Genomic DNA, 20,433 nt, shown 5'->3' on the forward strand with positions numbered 1-20,433 from the left:
CGCTGGGCATTGTCACCAAGGATTGGACTTGCTGGATTTGATGACCTTTGCGGACACTTGTTGGATTTGGCTCCTACTATCAGTAATGTCACAAAGGCCAGGCATTTGTCCTTAAAACCTCAAGATGGTTCCCATATTTCTGTTTCAGAATCTGTGTACCAAGGAATCATATACTTTTTTGTGGGGGCATTTTAAAATTAAAGAACAAATCATACAAATGGAAATAACATACCATCCATGAGTCTCTCAAGACGAATTTCCTGTCATGCTTATATAGTTGAACCTGTAAATCTCAATTAAAAAAAGAAGAGAAGTTATATGCAGAGAAGTTAAAAAAGTTTGTCCTTACGAGAGTTGAAATATGAAAGAAACATACCAATGGATTTAGTTGCCTAATTTCAACAGTTTGTTTGGAGCAGAACTCTTCAAGTGCCATTTGTCTCCTGAAGCATTAAGTTTCAAGACTCAACAAACTCATTTATTGAGAAAAACTATTAATAAAACTACGACAGCGACAAGATTTACTACTTTGGGAACTAGCTTATTTGATTTGCAAGCAGATGGTGATACATCAACGGGTACTAACTGCATGTCTAAGGGTACTACTGTTAGCAACCACTTGGTTGGCAAAGTATAGTAACAAAAATTATTATTATTATTATTATTATTATTTGATAAATAGCATTTCATTCAAAAAAACACTAGGCCAGTCGAGGTGACCAGCCTAGCAAAACCTTACAAAGAAGACGCTACTCACGTGAAATACACCGAATCCCATCCCAATTATACAGAAAATCCTCGAAGAAAATCCCTCTAAACTCGTTATAGACTTTGGACCAACAAAAAAAAGACCCAAAATAGATATAATCGTATCTATACAATCTTTCTGTTTCCCTTCAAAAATGCGCCTATTTCTCTCGAGCCACACCCCCCAACAAATTGCGAATGGTGTAATACTCCACAACAACCTTATCGAACCACCAAATGAGAAATCAATTGTCGACCAACAAGTGAATAGATTCTTTATCGTTCTACGTAGGCAAGTTAGTACTCCATAAAACTTAAAGAAGTGAGCTTAAATACCATGTGCAAACTTACAGTGATGGAGAAGATGATCCGATGATTTTACATCATCCATACAAAGCACACAATAACTCGCCCCGGACAGATCACGCCGCATCAAAAAGTCCACTATTTGAATCCTTCCTAAAGACGTCGTCCGTATGAACAAAGCAATTTTACTTGGCACTTTCGGCCCCCCAAATTGAGACATAAGGAAATGAGATAACTCCATTGTTGCACAAAGAGTGATAGAAGGACCAAACCAAGAATCTACCATCCTTATTAGCAGTCCACACTCTCTCATCTTCTCTGCCCATACTCAATTCGATGAATGAAGCGTCATCAATTAATCTACCAACTTCTTCAATGTCCAATTCATCGATGCCTCTCCGAAAGCCAAAGTCCCATGCCCATTCTCCCTTTATCAAACATCGGAAAGATGTGATTAGGAGCCCTTTTTTTTTTTGAGGATATGGAGTATAGAGTTGGAAATACCTCTATAAGGGGATAGTTGCCACACCAGATATCTTCCCAGAATTTTACTCGGTTACCTTGACCCACTTTGAACTTGATTCTCATCTTGAATAATGGAATGATCTTCATGATGCCTTTCCACAACCCGCATCCATGTGAATGTCTAACTGGCTTACTTTCCCACCCTGTTTGATTTGAGCCGTATTTGCTCTCTACAACTTGTCTCCACAAACAATTCACATCAGTCCCAAACTTTTAAAGCCACTTACCCTTCAAAGCCTTGTTCATTGCCCCGAGTCTCCTAATACCTAGACCGCCGTGTTTCTTATCTGAGCACACTTGTTTCCAATTGACTAAGTGATGTTTTCTATTCCCTTTTCTGTCATGCCATAGGAAATTACGAAGAATCTTATCTAGTCTTATTTTCACACTTCGGAGCATCGGGAGTACATAGAGAAAATAGACTGGGATACTAGATAGCACACTTTTAATCAAAGTTAGTTTACCCCCTTTGGAGAGATAGTTAGCTTGCCACGCTACTAATTTCCTTTCGATTATTTCTATTATCGAATCCCAAAATGCCACCCTCCTATATGGGGCCCCTAACGGAATCCCCAAATAAGAAGAAAGTAGTTTACCAACCTTCCATCCCAACGAAACTACAAGAAGAGTGACACATCTAACCATACCCACCGAAAATATCTTGCTTTTCTTCATGTTTACCAGGATGCCTGACACCGCTTCAAAATAACATAATAAACCACCCAATCTCCTCGTTTGATCTATAGAATCATCTAAGAAGACTAGTGTATCACCGGAAAAAGTGCCTTCTCCTATTTTGAACCCCGAGAAATAACCATTTGCCACCCTTTCTCCATCATCTTCCCAAGTGTTTCTGCCACAATGATAATAAAAAAAGGAGAAAGGGGATCCCCTTGCCTGAGACCTCTTGTGCTCTTAAAAAAATCATGGGGTGTCCTATTCACCAAAATCGAGAAGGACGGAGACAAAACGCACGCCATAACCCAGGAGATCCATCTCTGACCAAATCCCATTCTACCCAGCATGTATTCTAAGAATTGCCAGTTGATGTGATCATAGGCCTTTTCAAGATCCACCTTACAAACCACCCCCATTTTACCAGATCTCACTCTAGAATCAATACACTCATTTGATATTAAAACCCCATCCAGAATCTGCCTCCCTTTGATGAACGCACTTTGATTACACCCTATAAGCCCTTGTATGACACCTTTCAGTCTTCTAGCAAGGAGGCTCGTGATAATTTTGTAGCTAGTATTCACCAAGCTGATAGGTCTCAAATTTTTAACATCTTCAATTCCCACCACCTTTGGAATTAAAACAATGAATGTACAATTGGAGCCGATGTCAAGCACTCCATCTCTGAAGAATTCCTCTATTATAGCGATAAAATCACCTTTGATAATTTCCCAACAAGTTTTATAAAACTCCACAGGAAAACCATCCAGCCCAAGAGCTTTATCATTCTTCATGCTTGAAATAATATCTCAAATCTCATCTTCTTCCACGGGTCTTTCCAGCCAATCACGTTGAAGATTAGAAACTCTATTAAACTACAACAATTCTGGTTTTGGTCTGATAAGGATATCATCGGTATACAACTTTGTGTAGAAATCTACAACCCCTTTAGCAACTGCCTCTTCCCCCTCTAACCATTCCCCGTTCACATTTATTCTTGTGATGCGATTGTTCCTATTCAGGGCATTAGCCATGCAATGAAAAAAATTTGTATTGTCGTCCCCTTCTTTAAGTCACCTAATTCTAAATTTTTGTTTCCAACTAATCTCCTCCATAAGTGCCAACCGTTGGTATTTCTCACATAGACTAATTCTTGTTGACTTGTCCCTCGACAAGATCGAGTTTAACTCTTCAATTCGATCTAGCTCCTCAATTCTCATAAGAGCGTCTTTTTCTACATATCTACCCTTCCAAAAGAATCCTTGTTCCATTTTTTTTATAACTTCCTTTAAGGCCTTCAACTTCTTTCTAAATACCTTTCCTGCTGTACCTGTAAAGGTAAAACTCTCCCACCAATCTGTTACCAACTCCTTGAAATTTTGATGCTTCAACCACATGACTTCAAAACGGAACGGAATAGGACCCTTATGAAACAACCTTACTTCCAGCTGGATAGGGCAATGATCAGACACTGGATTTGGGATGGCTAACTGAGAAATTTGACCGAACAATAGTGCCCAATCATCTGAAATAAAAACGCTGTCTAATTTGTTAAGGGTCGGCACATCATGATGATTGGACCAAGTGAAACTTCTACCTTGAAAAGGAATATCCACCCGATTGTTCCTATTTACAAATTCCCCAAATATTTTCATCTTTACTATTATCCTCGAATCCCATTGTTTCTCATAGGCAAATCTGATAACGTTAAAGTCTCTCCCCAAACATCACGGACGGTTCCAATAAGCACCCACATCATTCAGTTCTTCCCAGAATTGTTTATGTTCCCACTCTTTGGTCGGCCCATACATGCCTGTAAACACCCAACTCTTTTCCTTCCCTACACACCTGCATAAAATTGACACAGAGAAAGCTCCTACTAACGAATCCTCAACCGTGATCATCTTCTTGTCTCAAAGCACCCAAACTCTCCCAGCTGTCCCATTAGCTGTTAAGTATTTCCACCCCAAATTTCGACCACCCCAAATGTATCGCACCACCACATTATTTACCTGACTCATTTTAGTTTCTTGTAAAGTCACAATGTGAGGTTTGTACATTTGAAGAATTGACTTAACCGAAGCCCTTTTGTTTCTATCATTAAGACCACGTACATTCCAAGATAAAAATCTAATCATCATTTGTAACATTGAGTTTTTTCCTACTTCTCAGGACCAAAGACGCTCCAACCTTGACTATATCTCCTGATTTTTGTAGCTCCTGGACCTCTTTGGCTAGCCTTACTATTCTGATCCACCATCTCTAGTTCTTTCCCTTTACCTAGAGAATCTTGTTGTCTAGCCTCCATTTGATCCTCCTCTGCCCTTATGATGAGCTCTACCTTGTCCTGGACAATGGCTTGTTCTTCATTTAACGAATCATCCTCTCTAATTGTTGTATTATAGCAAACTTCAATCCCATCCCGTATCTTTAATGCCAACTCCAACAGAATATTTGGCTCTTCTGTCTGTCCTTTTGTGACCAATCCAGGAAACCAACTAATCTCATTCAAGTTTTTTATGATCCAATTGTCTAATACTTCCACTACCTGTTGCTTTGATCTTCCACCACTCAAATTCCTTGAATTATCCTCCATATCTACCAATGCAAATGTAAGAGAATCCGTACCAGTTTCCACCTGTGCATCACTTCCTGTTACAGCCCTTTCATGTTCTTTCCCTTCTTTAAACTCCCCATTATAACAGTTATCCCCTAGAAGATCCAATCTCTCGATGGCCAGTAAAAGTTGAAGAAAACCCCCCTTACCCGTGGCATTCAAACCCCTCCCCCTCCAACCAAGGGTTATTTCCTTTGCTATCGACTCATTCCTTCCCAATTCTGTTTCAGCTCTTACTAACTGATTACAAATCGTTGCATCCTTTTGGACCCACCTCAATCTCCCATTAGTAGTTGGTGTTGTCGCTGAACTTTCTTTTTGTAGTAAAGCAAACTCATAATCTAGATGAACTTGACATTTTGTCCCTCTATGCTCTAGCCACAACGTCTCTCCTACAAGAACTTCATCTGTTTCTGTAGACACCCAATTTTTGCACTCGCCTGATTAATCAACTCGTCAACCCAATCGCAACGGTTCCCAATGATGGATGTTTTTTCCAATGCTTTGTTTTGTCATCAGATATGTTTCAGAAATTCGGATGAGCTATCTTGAACTGACAAAACTTTAGAAATCACGTTACGATAGAAAAATATGATCCCAGAAACATAGAAATCATCATCTTGCAGACCAAAAAGAAGTTTCACAATAAAAATCACTAAAAATGACCAAATTATCAAAATACCCATAACATCAAAATAACCCTAGAGCCTACATTCCGCTTAGGAAAACCCATTTAGACACATAAAATAACAAATCGAAACCAAAAAAATCATTTCGTCAATTTTCTTAGAATTTGACAAAATTACGAAAATGCCCCTCATAAAGTTCACGACCATTTCATACAAAAAACTTCATAAATGACAAAAACCAACATTCCCATTGAATTCCTTATGAAAAACTGATTCCAAAACATCCTGGAACATTGAAAAACGACTTAAAACGTAAAAAATCCTCTCCGAGGGCAAAACGATAATTTTACAATTTTAATAATTAAAATTTTTGAAATTAATAAATAAACCATTAAATAATGTAAAGTGAAATATTAATAAAATTATATTAAAATTTTGAATCAAAAAATTAATCAATCAGGCTTTTAGGCAAAATTGTTGATAATTGCCAGGATATTTATTCAAGGACCCCTCCATCTGGGAGCCCAAGGAATTAAAGATATAATAAAAGGGGGTTCTCCAAAAATTAAAGTCAATCAAGTAAGACTAAAGTCAATCTTACTTCTGGAAAAGTCAATCTTAAAGTCAATCAACAATTTTGGAAGTAATAGAATACCCTGAGTGGATTGCTAATGTCGTCCCGATGCCTAAAAAGGATGGAAAAGTCAGAATGTGCGTAGACTTCAGAGACCTAAACAAAGTAAGCCTAAAAGACAATTTTCCTTTACCACACATAGATGTTCTAGTAGATAGTACATCGGGGCAAGCTTTATTATCCTTTATGGACGGCTTTTTGAGGTACAATCAGATAAAAATCGATCCTCGGGATATGCAAAATACGTCGTTCATCACACAGTGGGGAACCTTTTACTACAAGGTTATGCCTTTTGGTTTGAAGAATGCCGGAGCCACCTATCAAAGAGCAGTCACGACTCTACTACATAACATGATACATAAGGAAGTTGAAGTCTATGTAAATGATATGATAGTCAAATCCAAAGAACGACTGGACCACGTTGTTGCGTTAGAAAAAATTTTCACAAGGATTCAAAAGTACAAACTCCGCTTCAATCCACAGAAATGTGTATTTGGAGTAATTTTTGGAAAATTGTTGGGATTCGTGGTCAGTCAAAGAGAGATTGAAGTAGACCCTGTGAAGATTAAAGCTATCCAAGATATGCCACCACCTGAAACTGAAAAGCAAATTCGAGATTTTTTAGGCAGAATCCAGTATGTCAGCAGATTCATCGCTCAACTCATCAACATCTGCGAACCTATTTTCAAACTTCTCAAGGAGAATTAACCAACAGTTTGGAATGAGCAATGTCAAAAGGCCTTCGACCAAGTCAAGGAGTATAGCTTGAACCCACCTATTTTGGTTCCACCCACACCGGGTGAACCGCTTCTTCTTTATCTGTCAGTCACAGAAGATGTTATGGGATGCATGCTTGCACAGTATGACAAAGATACTCGCAAAGAAAGGGCTATCTACTACATCAGTAAGAAGATGTTAGAGTATGAACGAAAGTATTCAGCATTGGAAAAAACTTGCTTGGCACTAGTATGGGCTACTCAGAGACTTAGACACTATATGACATCTCATTCAATTATCTTGTTATCTCGGATGGATTCTCTCAAGTATCTTTTCGAGAAATCGGCACTAACAGGGAGAACCACACGATGGTTATTGTTGTTATCAGAGTTTGACATCACGCACGTTACATAGAAATTTATCAAGGGGAGAGCTGTGGCAGAATACTTGGTAGATCACTCGATAGTAGAAGGAATAAGGCTTGTCGATCAGTTCCCAGATGAGAACATCTTGCATGTTGAAGAAGAGCCTCAGAACCAAACATGACAGTTGTATTTTGATGGAGCCGCCAATCAGAATGGGTATGGAATAGGGGCAGTCCTGTTTTTTCCGAAAGGATGCCACATTCCGATCGCTATTAAGTTAGCTTTCTTTAACACCAATAACATAGCCGAATATGAGGTATGCATTGCTGGACTTGAAGCTGCTTTGAATCTGGGCATTACAGAAATCGAAGTTTTTGGGGATTCAACTTTGGTCATACACCAGTCATTTGAAGAATGAAAGACTAAGGATGAAAAGTTGAAGCCTTATCATGAGTATTTGTTAAACCTAGTGAGTAAGTTTAAAGCTATTTTGTTCCAACACATTTCAAGGGAAGATAATAGATTTGTTGACTCGTTAGCCACTCTATCTTTAATGATCCATTTGCCCCCTTGCATGGAATTGAGGCTGATCACTATTGAAGTCAAAGACAAACCTGCATATTGCTGTCAGATCAATATTGCTACTCGACTACCTGATGGAAAGCCGTGGTACACAGACATTAAAAAGGTGTTGGAAAAATAAGAATTTCCAAAGAAGCATCGAGGAAGGAACGACAAGCCTTACCAAGATTAGCATCTCAATTCATCCTGTGCGTAGGAAGTTTATATAACAGGTCTTATGATGGGATTCATTTGTCATACGTCGATGAAGATCAAGCTGAACAGATAATGGTTGAACTACATTAAGGAGAATGCGGCCTTCACATGAGTGGGAAAATGTTAGCTAAGAAAATTATGAGACAAATGTATTACTGGCAAACGATGGAAACAGATTGTCATCACATAGTCAAGACTTGCCACAAATGCCAAATACATGCAAATCTCATACATATGCCACCTTCTCGATTAGTTGGTCTGACTTCACTATGACCATTCTCAGTTTGGGAAATTGACATTATTGGTAAAATATCGCCTAAAGCATCAAACGAACAAGAATACATTTTAGTTGCTATCGATTATTTTACTAAGTGGGTCAAAGCTACCTCTTATGTTGTTCTCACTGCGTATCGAGTTGCAAAGTTTATCCAAACGAACATCATCAGCCGGTACGGGGTACCTTCGGAATTGATTTCTGATAACGGGTCACATTTCAAAGCTGAGGTTATTACTTTATGTTCAAAGTTCAAAATCTCACACCACAAATCATCTCCTTACCGCCCTCAGACTAATGGAGCAGTTGAAGCAGCTAATAAGAATCTTAAGACTATCATAAGAAAAATGTGTCAATCACATCGAGATTGGTATGAAAAACTGCCATTTGCACTATGGGCATATCGAACTTCAATCTGATCATCTACTGGAGCTACTCCCTACTCCTTAGTGTATGGCATGGAAGCGGTCTTGCCAGTTGAAAAGGAAATTCCATCTGTCAGGGTCTTGTTGGAAAGTCAGTTGTCAGAAATAGATTGGGTTCGCCAGCGGTATGAAGAATTGAATTTGATCGAAGAAAAACGATTGAGAGCTTTGTATCACGTGCAAGCTTATCAAAGAAGAGTCGCCCGTGCATATGACAAAAAGATCAAGGCCCGTCACTTACAAGTCGGGGATTTAGTACTCAAAGAGAATTGGGCACCTATCTTTGACCCTAGAGGGAAATTCAAATCAAATTGGGGATGTCCGTACATCATCAAGGAAATATTACCAGAAAAAGCTGTCAGGCTTCAAGATCATGATGGAATCGAGTTACCAGAACCAACCAACCTTGACCAAATCAAATGGTACTACATTTAAGGAGGCCATTTTTGGTCGAATCAATTTTCCTACTACCCAGTTCATTATCTCCTTTCTCAACCCCTTTGCAGCCTGTTCAAAAAAAAAATTATGCCTTTTACTTCTTAGCCTGATTACCTAACCTAGGGGAGGGAAAAATTCGAACTACGTCTTGGTCTGATCCCAAAATTCTGGGGTACGTAGGCAACCTGAGAAGTTACTTCAGGCTCGATCACATCAAAATAAAAAAATAGATTCCCCGACAAAAAAATCTAAAAAGAAAAAAAATTTAAAAGAAAAAGAAATATCATCCAAAATAGGGAAGAAAATTCAAGAAATTTTTTAAATGAAATGCCACACAAGAGGCATTTGGGTTTTTGAACCTCAAAATCCCTTTCTTTTTATACCTAGTCCCAAGCCTAGTTATAAAAGTCCTCCTAAGTACCGTGTGAAAAGTCAAAGAGGGTAGCAAAGCATGATCAGACAGTAAATTCTAGAAGTTCAGAGGAGAAGAAAAAGAAAAAAGAAAGAAATAAATAAATAAATAAAGCCTACTAAGTTGAAAACCCTAAAAGGACGACTTAAGCAAAAATTAAGGCAAGCTCGCAAAGTTGAAAATCTGAAAGGACAACTTTGACAATAATTAGAGTCAAGAAAAAAGAAAGAGCTCGCTAGATCGAAAACCTGAAAAGGCGATTTAGGAGAAAGCTATAGCAAGCTCGCTAGATTGAAAACTTGAAAAGGCGATCTAGGTAAAAGTTAGAGTAACAAAGAAAAACAGAAGAAAATCCCAAACTGAGAGCGGTCTGAGCTGAAATATCAGAAATTCGAATAATCAAGTTCAATACTTAGCCTAAACCAGGCATAGACTCTGAAGCCACATGTATTTGTCTACGATCGATCTGAAAATTCTTACTTCCCCAAGTGAACCAAGGGAGAGAAGGATGAGTTCTATGATGAGTCTCAAAAGGAAATATTTTATTCTCTTGAGCCTGACTCAAAATCTTCAATAAAATTAATCAAAATTGAAAGTTGGATCTTTATTGCGCTTGTAGTAATCAAATATTTCAAACCTTCATACAAGGGGCATTTTCTTTTTCCTCTAAATATGTAATTTCCCCCTTATACCAGGGGCATTTTTTTTATGGTGCGTTCAACTATCTTCAATACCATGTTTATTGTCAAACTAGGGACATTTTGTTTTTGAGCAACGTCAATCTTAAAAGATAATGGGAATCCCAAATTTAAGGTTACCCTCTTGATAACAGTTTTTCGAAAAACCCTTGAGGTTCAAAAGAAATAAGAACTCATGTTTTAAATTCATAAAACTTTTCGATAAAACCTTGAGGTTCAAACAAAAGCATTTTGGATCTCACATTTGGAATAAGAAATAGGGCATTCATTTTTTCCCAGATCTATTCATTCCTAGATTCGATCACTCTTTTTCATATTCATTTTCAATCGTTTCTTTCCCAAATTTATTCCTTCATTCTCAGTTTTACTCAACCAGTTACCGCCAAGGGTTTTCTTGGAACTATGCTCAGATACCGCCAAGGATTTTCTTGGAATTATGCTCAGATGCCGCCGAAGATTTTCTCGGAGCTATGCTCAAATGCCGCCGAGGGTTTTCTCGGAACTATGCTTAGTTACCGTCGAGGGTTTTCTCGGAATTATGCTTAGATGCTGTCAAGGGTTTTCTCGGAACTATGCTCAGATGCCGTCGATAGTTTTCTCGGAATTATGTTCAGATGCTGCCAAGGGTTTTCTTGAAATTATGCTCAGATGCCGTCGAGGGTTTTCTCGGAACTATGCTCAGTTACCACCGAGGGTTTTCTCAGAATTATGCTCAGTTACCGCCAAGGATTTTCTCATAATTATGCTCAGATGCCGCCGAGGGTTTTTTCAAAATTATGCTCAGATGCCGCTAAGGGTTTTCTTAGAATTATGCTCAGATGCCGCCAAGGATTTTCTTGGAATTATGCTCAATTGCCGCCAAGGGTTTTCTTGGAATTATGCTCAGTTGCCGGCGAAGGCTTTCTCAGAATTATGCTCAGATACCGCCAAGGATTTTCTTGGAATTATGCTCAGATGCCGCCGAGGGTTATTTAGGAACTATGCTCAAATGCCACCGAGGGTTTTCTCGGAACTATGCTCAGTTGCCGCCGAGGACTTTCTCGAAACTATGCTCAGTTACAGCCAAGGGTCTTCTCAAAAATATGCTCAGATACCGCCAAGGATTTTCTTGGAATTATGCTCAGATGCCGCCAAGGATTTTCTTGGAATTATGCTCAGTTGCCGCCGAGGGCTTTCTCGGAATTATGCTCAGATTCCACCTTCTAGAAATTATGCTCAAATGCCGCCGAGGGTTTTCCCGGAATTATGCTCAGTTACCGTCGAGGGTTTTCTTGGAATTATGCTTAGTTACTGCCGAGGATTTTCTCGGAATTATGCTTAGTTTATGCTCAAATTATGCTCAGTTTATGCTTAATTTATATTCACTTTATGCTCAGTTTTGACTCATTTCCAACTTAAACTCTTTGAAATTTATTTCAGATTTTAAGTCCGCACACTTGCACAGTTGTTGCATCAGTCAAGGAGAATTTTCTAAAATTTAAGGATCTGACACTGTTAGTGAGAGCTCTCGCTTAAGGACCTGATAACCTTTTGTTCCGAGAGAGTTTTACCCTCAAGGATCTGAAGGTCCTGACAAATTGCTAAATCAGGCTGCAAAATAAACTGTCACTAGCTTTGGCATTCGGATATCGCATTGTCTACCAAAATAGATTTGCTATCTAGTTTGTTTCAACCCTCTACTAAAGAGGGGTATCTGTAGACACCCCATTTTTGCACTTGCCTGATTAATCAACTCGTCAATCCGATCACAACGGTTCCCAATGCTGGATGTTTATTCCAATGCTTTGTTTTGTCATCAGATATGTTTTAGAAATTCGGATGAGGTATCTCGAACTGACAAAACTTTAAAAACAACACTACACTAGGAAAATACGACCCCAAAAACATAGAAATCATCATCTTGTAGACCAAAAAGAAGCTTCACGATAAAAATCACTAAAAATGATCAAATTACCAAAATGCTACTAACATCAAAACAACCCTAGAGCCTACATTACGCTTAGGATAACCCATTCAAACACATAAAATAACAAATCGAAACCAAATAAGTCATTTCGCCAATTTTCATAGAATTCGACAAATTATGAAAATGCCCCTCATAAAGTTCACGACCATTTCAGACAAAAATTTTATAAATGACAAAAACCAATATTCCCATTGAATTCCTTATGAAAAACTGATTCCAAAACATCATAGAACATTGAAAAACGACTTAAAACGTAAAAAATCCTCTCCGAGGGTAAAACGGTAATTTTACAATTTTAATAATTAAAAATTTTAAAATTAATAAATAAACCATTAAATAATGTAAAGTGAAACATTAATAAAATTAATTTAAAATTTGAACCAAAAAATCAATCAATCAAGCTTTTCGGCAAAATTGTTGATGGTTGCTAGGACATTTATTCAAAGACCCCTCCATCTGGGGGGCCAAGGAATTAAATATATAATTAAAGGGGGTTCTCCAAAAATTAAAGTCAATCAAGTAAGACTAAAGTCAATCAAGTAAGGCTAAAGTCAAGATATTAAAAGTCAATCAAGAAATACTAAAGTCAATCTCGTAAGACTAAAGTCAAAACCCTAATCTAAACTAATTAAGTCAACCTCATAAGACTAAAGTCAAAACCCTAAATCAAAATCATAATCTAAACTAATCAAGTCAATCTCATAAGATTAAAGTCAAAACCCTAAATTAAAACCCTAAAGAGTAATTCAAACTCATAAGACTAAAGTCAAAACCCTAATCATAAACCCTAAAAGAAACCCTAATCAAACCCAAATTCTTCTAAAAAACTTTATAAATAGGAGCTTCCACACTCTATTTTCGTATCAAAGAAAAAACCCTAGAAAAAGTAGGTGAAGAAGCCTCCACAATCTTCCCAAAACCTTAATTTTGATGTCCTAACTCCTTACCTAACACCTATACTTCGATTTTAGCCTTAAAAACACCTAGAAACCTTTCAAAAACACTCCAAAATCCATAACAAATTCGAAGCATCCAGATTCAAGAAAGAGGTACCTTGTCTCGAAGATTAGAAATCAAATCCGGAGACAGAACGAAGCAAGGAGTACGGTACAAGGAGTAATTTCACCAAATCTGCGGGAATAAAACCTTTGCGTATCGAAGGTAACATTTCTGTTATTTTTTTATCTAGGTTTCGTCATTAGCAATGTAGTCTTATTTGGGATAAGTAGAGACCGGCATTGGCCGGGCGGGGTTGGTGCCTAACACCTTCCAACCCCGTAATGTGATCTCCAGATTCAATTTTTCTGTAGTAGATTAGTTTTTTTTTTTTATCTATTTAGAGTCAGTATTTAGTTCCTAGACTGTAATAACTAGGTGGTGACTCCCAAACCTCAAGGGTCAAAATCGGAGCAGCGCATCCCACAGATTGAGGGCGCTTTCAATTTCCATAGTGTCCAACCCATCAACCACCATGGACTCCTTCTTTAGCATGTCTTGTATTAGTTCCTCCTCCAAGAAAGGATTGCTAATGGGCTTCAAAGGTATGATTTCATAATCGTTGATCCCAACTCCAGTACCTAGATTTCTAAGATCTGTAATCAATGGTGCTGTTGGGTCATGTAACTAAACTAGCTCACTAACGGGCTGAACGTAATTCGTGGACTTGGCCTGATCCAACTCCAAGCATAAATGGTCCAACAGGCTTTGCCCACTTACTACGTCATGTGTTGAGTTGGCCCCTACATGCCTATCCACATCAGTGCCCATTAAAGCCTTCCACATGTAATGATGAAGGGGTGTGCGCCTCATGATTGAGACCAAGGCTCGGACCCACTGTTAGTTCTGCTGCTGGCCCATGTAGCTGAATTAGCTCACTAATGGGCTGAAAGTATTTCATGGACTTGGCCTGATCCAACCCCAAGCATAAGTGGTCCAAAGGGCTTGGCCCATTTTCTACCTCATGCGTTAATTTGGCCCCTTCCACGTACATGTAATTAGCTGGAGGAGTGTGTGCCGCATCCTTAAAACCAACGCTTGGACCTACTAGTAAATCCCTAGTCCATAGGTTGTTGCTTGTCTCACACGACTCACGATCATCAATTGCAGCAGCCTTCCCTTTTTTTTTATTTAACAAAGTATCCTCATACACCTCCACGTGGCCCATCTCTACACTGTTCTCATTAGAATTAGAATTTGCATTAAATGTTCCTAACATTAGTTGGTTTGATACAATCACCCCTCTTTTACTAACTTCTCCGTGCCATTGTCCCACCTATCAGCAACTCTAATGGCCACTGTAGTTGATCCATCTTTTGTTGGGGTATTTACCCATCTGGGAATATCTAGGGCCCGTCGTTTGACCTTGTTCTTCGACACTGTGAGGTCCACCAATGTCCTTGTAGACTCTTCAACCTCCAACAACCCGCCAAGCATACTACTAATGAAGTTGAAGGACTATTGCTCCGACCTATGGAAAGGAAGACCAATGATGCCTATCCATGTACCATTCTGCTCCCACTGATTTGGGATGTTTTTACACTTGGCATACCATGCCCTTAGTCCAACCACAGCATCCTTGATCTTCACTTGTTTAAGATTTTTAAAAATGTAGAATTTTTTTTTCCCGTGGCACAAAAACACCCTCGTATTACACCCACATGACCTTAGCAAAATTTTATAAGAGCTTGAAAACAAGGAACTAATTACTCTCGTTGCCTTATCCCAGCAGATCGACTGATCCCCTGCTTCACAAATAATCACCCACCTCCATTTGCCAAAGTTCTCTGAAACTCCACTCTTCCTGGTTAAAGCTGACTTTTTCTAAAAATTACTTTTATATTTAACAGTCATATTCCTCATCTTTGTCCCTCTCCTCCAAACTCCAACATTGTCTATGCCTCTTATTCTAGCTAGAGCCTTAGATAGATTGTCCCATCCTGTTCCATCACTTCCTTCGGGAATCAACAGAGATGGGTACCATCCTTGCCCCGAATACTCTGAGATTTTTAGAAATCATCCGTATTCATTTTCATACCCTAGAGCCATTTTGCAGTGTCTCATTACTGTCGATTTCTTCCAAAACAGATTCCTGAGTTCCAGTTCTTGGCGTCTTCTAGAATCTGCACCAACCACAGGTGTTCTTTCTCAAACAACACGATTTTCGACCCTCCCAAATCTCTTCACTCTACCACCCTAGTTACTTGATTATTTTTAACCCAACAATCTTGAATCTCAAAGACTTTTTGATCGACCTGTACTAATATGGCCCTTCCCACCAACATGTAGCTTGAGCGTTTCTCCATCCAGTTTTCAATTTATTGGAATTATAGAGTTGACCGGTAAGTTTATTTTTCTTTTCTTTCCACACCCCAGCTATAAACTTTTCTCAATTCATTGTCTCCTCTATCCATCTAATCTCTATAATAATGTTTAGTTCCATTTGTTACCAGTAACAAAAATTATAAATAAATAAATAACAAAGCCACATGAACAACCCTTTTATTCACAAAACACACAAACTAATCACTATGGGTATGTTTGATTGCATGGAAAGTCACTTTCCATGAAATTTGAAATCCATGGAAACTTAGTTGTGAAAAATAAGTAGGGTTGGAAAATCAAATTCGATTGTTTGATTTCACTTGGATAAAATCACAGAAAAATATGAGAAAAAAAAAGAAGAGGAGAAGGAGGAAAAAGATGAGAGGAGGGGGAGAGGAAGAAGAAGATGACGAAGAAGAGGGAGAGGGGAGGATGTGGTGACGGTGGCGACGAAGGTGGCGACGGCGACGATAGCAACGATGACGGTGTCGGCGGTGAAGGAGGTAAGTGAGAAAGATGGGGGGAGAACGTGATAGTGGTGGTGGCAGAAGAGGTGAGGGATAGAGAATAAGGAGAAGAAGAAAAAGAAGAAGAAGAGAGAGAGAAGGTGGTTGGAGACGGAGCCGACGTTGACGGCGATAGTAACGACGGTGATGACGATGACGGTGAGGTTAGTGTAATGGTGGTGGTAGTGGTGGTGGTAGGGAAGAATTGATGATGAAAAATATGGGTGGATTTCGTTTTCCCACCCATATGAGTGGGAAAATAAAATCCATGATTTAGTGGACTTTTTGAATGGGGTGGAAAATGAATTTCCATTTCCATGTGCAATCAAACACTTGAAAAATGTCATTTTCCATGGAAATTGATTTTCCACCCTATTTTCCATGTGCAATCAAACATACCCTAAGACAATTTCCCAAACTCTAGAAATCCAAGGTAAAACTAAGTAATGACTCAAAAAATTAAATATCGATTCACATACCTTTCTCCTTCCTGTGGATTGCAGACCAAACCCGTCCTTGGACAAGCAACTTTACCATCATTCTTTTTGACTATTTCTTCAAAAGCCCATGACACACATAACAAAAAATATATATAAAAGACTAATGAATCAACCACACAAATCCTTGAAGCTTTAACCTAACTACATATTTAAACGACTTGTACCTTAGTATTGTAAACATAGCCATTGGGTAAGACTTGTGGTGGATTTTCTATATCCATCAATTTTTTAGTGATGTTGCAAACAAGCTTCAAATGGTGCTGCTTTGAGAATGGTAATGATAGGGCTAGTTTCCGGAAGCTTTCTTTTGATAGTGTATCTTCTTTCGTGCAATCATCTTCATAACAGCTTTACAGTATACTTCCTCATCAATTAGGTATATAAACTCGAGTATGGTAACCTTTCAAAATGATCCTATTATTGAAGGTTAGAAGTCGTATTAGTTGATGAAAGAACAAAGAGTTAAATAGATTTAGATTTCAATGCACACTTTGTTGTGCTTTTCTTTTTTTGCTAAGCAAGCAAGAGACAATATATTATACATGAAAATTTTTGACAAATGGCTGACCCTATTAGATTACAAGACGAACTTGGGAAGAGCAAGCTTATCTCCAGCATAAGCATTTTTTTTTGCAATTAGAGGTAAATTAGTTGCATTTTTGAATAACATCGATTGTGGGTTGTGCATTGCTGCAGCAGCAAGGGCGTCTATAGTTGCATTCGCCTCTCTCCAACTGTGTGATAATCGAGCATCGATTTTCCTTAACAATGTCTTTGCCTTGTGCACCCATTCATCTAATTTCCAAGAAACTGTCTTACTACCAAGGCCTATCAATATAATAACAGAATCCATTTCTATGATAATTTTCTTTCCATTTAACTCAAAACTTTCCAAAGCCACTACCAAAGCACGTATTTCTGCAATATTGTTTGTTGCTTCTTCGAATACCAAATGACCTGCTTCCACCAAATCTCCAAGTTCATCACGAAGGATAGCTTCTCTTCCCAAGAAGCCCGTACTGCCCATAGCTAAACCATCCGTGTTAAGTTTGAACCAGCCCGGAGGCAATTTTTCCCTACAAACTCTGACAACACATCGACAAGGGATTGTTTTACTGTTGATTCCAATGTTTTCTAGCTTCCTGATTGCATCATCTAAAGAAGGTAGATTGAAAGCTAGATGATCTTCCAATTCCCTTTACCATTTCAGATTATTGTTTATAACTCCTTGGGCAGAGGGCTTCTTGTTATCAAAGATGCATATGTTTTTTACCATCAAAATATTCCAGTAGATGACCCATGGAATCATTCCCTTAACAGTATTGAATTGAGATTTATTCGATAGACCCCATTTTAGGAACGAACCAACCTTCATAGTTCTGGTTTGCTCATCTAGTAAATGGCAGCTGAAAAAATTCCACACCTTAATTGTTAAAGAACATTGGAAGAAAAGGTCATCAACAAACTCTTCTTCACATTCACAGCACAGACATCTTGAAGTCGTAGAAATCTCCTATTTTTCTGAACTCGATCCACTGGACAAGCTTTGTGATATATCTTCCACGCCAAAATAAATAGAGATAATAACAAAACAAATTTGAGCTACAATCAAGGAGAGTTTGTTATGTACATATACAATAACTTGACTAGATACATAGCTAGAGAATCTAATCTAGACTTCTTTTGTAACTGTTGCTGATCTAGAGATATTGAGACTTAGTCAAAACTCTAGATTGCTACTGATCTGGAGTTTGTTATGGAATTCTGATTTGATAAATGATTCTTAACATGCCCCCTCAAGTTAATGGGAAGTTGGTGAACCATTAGGTTGTCTCGAAGCAATTTAAAGCGAGCCGATGTAAGTTCTTTGGTAAAAATGTCAACAACTTGATCACTGGTGGGGATATATTTAATCAAAATGTCCTTACGCACAACTTTCTCGTGGACAAAGTGATAATCTACTTCGATATGTTTGGCTCGAGCATAGAAGACTGGATTGGAAGCTCAGGACATAGCACCCACATTATCACACCATAACACTTGGGGAGAAGCTAGGTAAAGTCGAATATCTTTAAATAATATACGTAACCAACAAAGTTTAGCAATTGTTACAGCTATTGCTCTATATTCAGCTTCAGTACTTGATCGAGAAACAGTGGATTGTTTCTTGGCACCCCAAGAAATAAGGCAAGGACCAAGAAACACACCAAACTCACCTATAAAACATCAATCATCAGGCCCACCTGCCTAATCTGCATAGCTATGGGCATTTAGAGTAAGAGCACCTTTCCGAAAAAAAGTTCATGATCAATAATACCTTTAAGATATCAAAGTATTCTTTTTTACTACTGTCCAATGAGTTGTTGTTGGATTGTGCATGAATTGACACCCTTGAATCACTGGAAACACAATATCTGAACGAGTAAGGGTCAAATATTAAAGAGCACCAATTGTTATTCGATATTCAAGTCCATCTTCAAAAGGATCACCATCCAGACGTGATAGTTTACTACCAGATACAATATGAGCTGTGTATAGTTTGGCTCCAATCATTTTCATCTGATGAAGTAAATCAGTGGTGTATTTTGATTGTAAGAGACAAAGCCCCGTAGAATCACGATGTACCTCAAGTCCCAAAAAATAGCTCAAATGCCTAGATCCATCATTGCAAACTCAACTCCCAAACGATCAATAAGTGTCTTCATTGCTTCATGATTGTTACCAGTAAGTATAATGTCATCAACTTAAATTAGGACTATAAGAATTACATTCTTATCATGGAAGGTAAATAAAGAAAAATCAGCTTGTGATTTTATAAAGCCCAACTCAATAAAAAATGATGAGAGCCCTACAAGAGAAGCTTTTCTCTCAATCAAAAAACTCCTTATGTCCTTATGCTTGGAGGGGTCATTAGTGCCCCTAACATTCCAAGAGGCTAGGATCATTAAGAAAGGGGGAAGGGGTGGGTTTGTCGACCATAGGAGGTCTTACCATCCTTCTTTGCTGGACTTCTTTGGGATGTTCTAAACCTTCCTTTTAGGTTTTTCACTCCCTCTTTGGATGAGTCAGTCATTTTTGGCATTTTTTAATATCCTTCTCATCAACTCTCACATTTGTGAAGCCATGGCACTCCATACTACTATCATCTAGGCTTGAAGGAGTTCTCATACTTGGGGAATTGGCTATTGGGTTGGATTTTTCTTATTTTTCTTCTTGTTCTTATTGGAGTTATTAGTTGAAGGTGCTTTCACACCTTTGGTTGTTGTCTTTTTCAAGTACTCCTCTTCTACATCATTAGTTCTATCACATTGATCTGGGTTCTCATCTCTACTGACTTTATCATCCAAAATAGCAAAGGCTGATTTGGCAACAAATACATCATTTTTGACTGTCAGATTTTCTGGTGGTCGATCATTATCTTGGTTTTTAGATGTCTCAGGTATGTTTCTAATAGCTTCTTCCGCCTTGTAAGAAGGTCCACCCTGCTCTAAAGTTTCCTTCCCCTAGTTTTCATTTATAATTGTTTTCTTTCCCTTACTTGCATCATTCCATACCCCGTTTCCAGCTGAATTAGGCTTCTTTACACTTGGTCCTCTCCCTCCTTTAGCTTTCCATTCTATGCTAGGGGCAATAGGTCGTGTAGTGCAACTTTTGGGGCAATTAGTTGGGTTGTGTCCAAGCACCTTACGTGTGCTGCATTTAGGTGGTAACCAGTCCCAATCAACCATAACTTCAACAATTCTCCCTTCCCCCATTCTCAAATAGAGGGTTCCTAGGAATTTCACTATCTGCTTTAACCTCAATGCAAATTCTCGGAAATGAGAGCCTCTTCATCTCGTAAGTGGCATTATCCATAAATAAGGGTTTACCAAGCCCACTTGCAACGCTACCCAAGAAT

This window comes from Akebia trifoliata, chromosome 9 (genome assembly GCF_017979445.1).
Source record: "Akebia trifoliata isolate Shusen 1 chromosome 9, ASM1797944v1, whole genome shotgun sequence".
NCBI classification, from domain to species: domain Eukaryota; kingdom Viridiplantae; phylum Streptophyta; class Magnoliopsida; order Ranunculales; family Lardizabalaceae; genus Akebia; species Akebia trifoliata.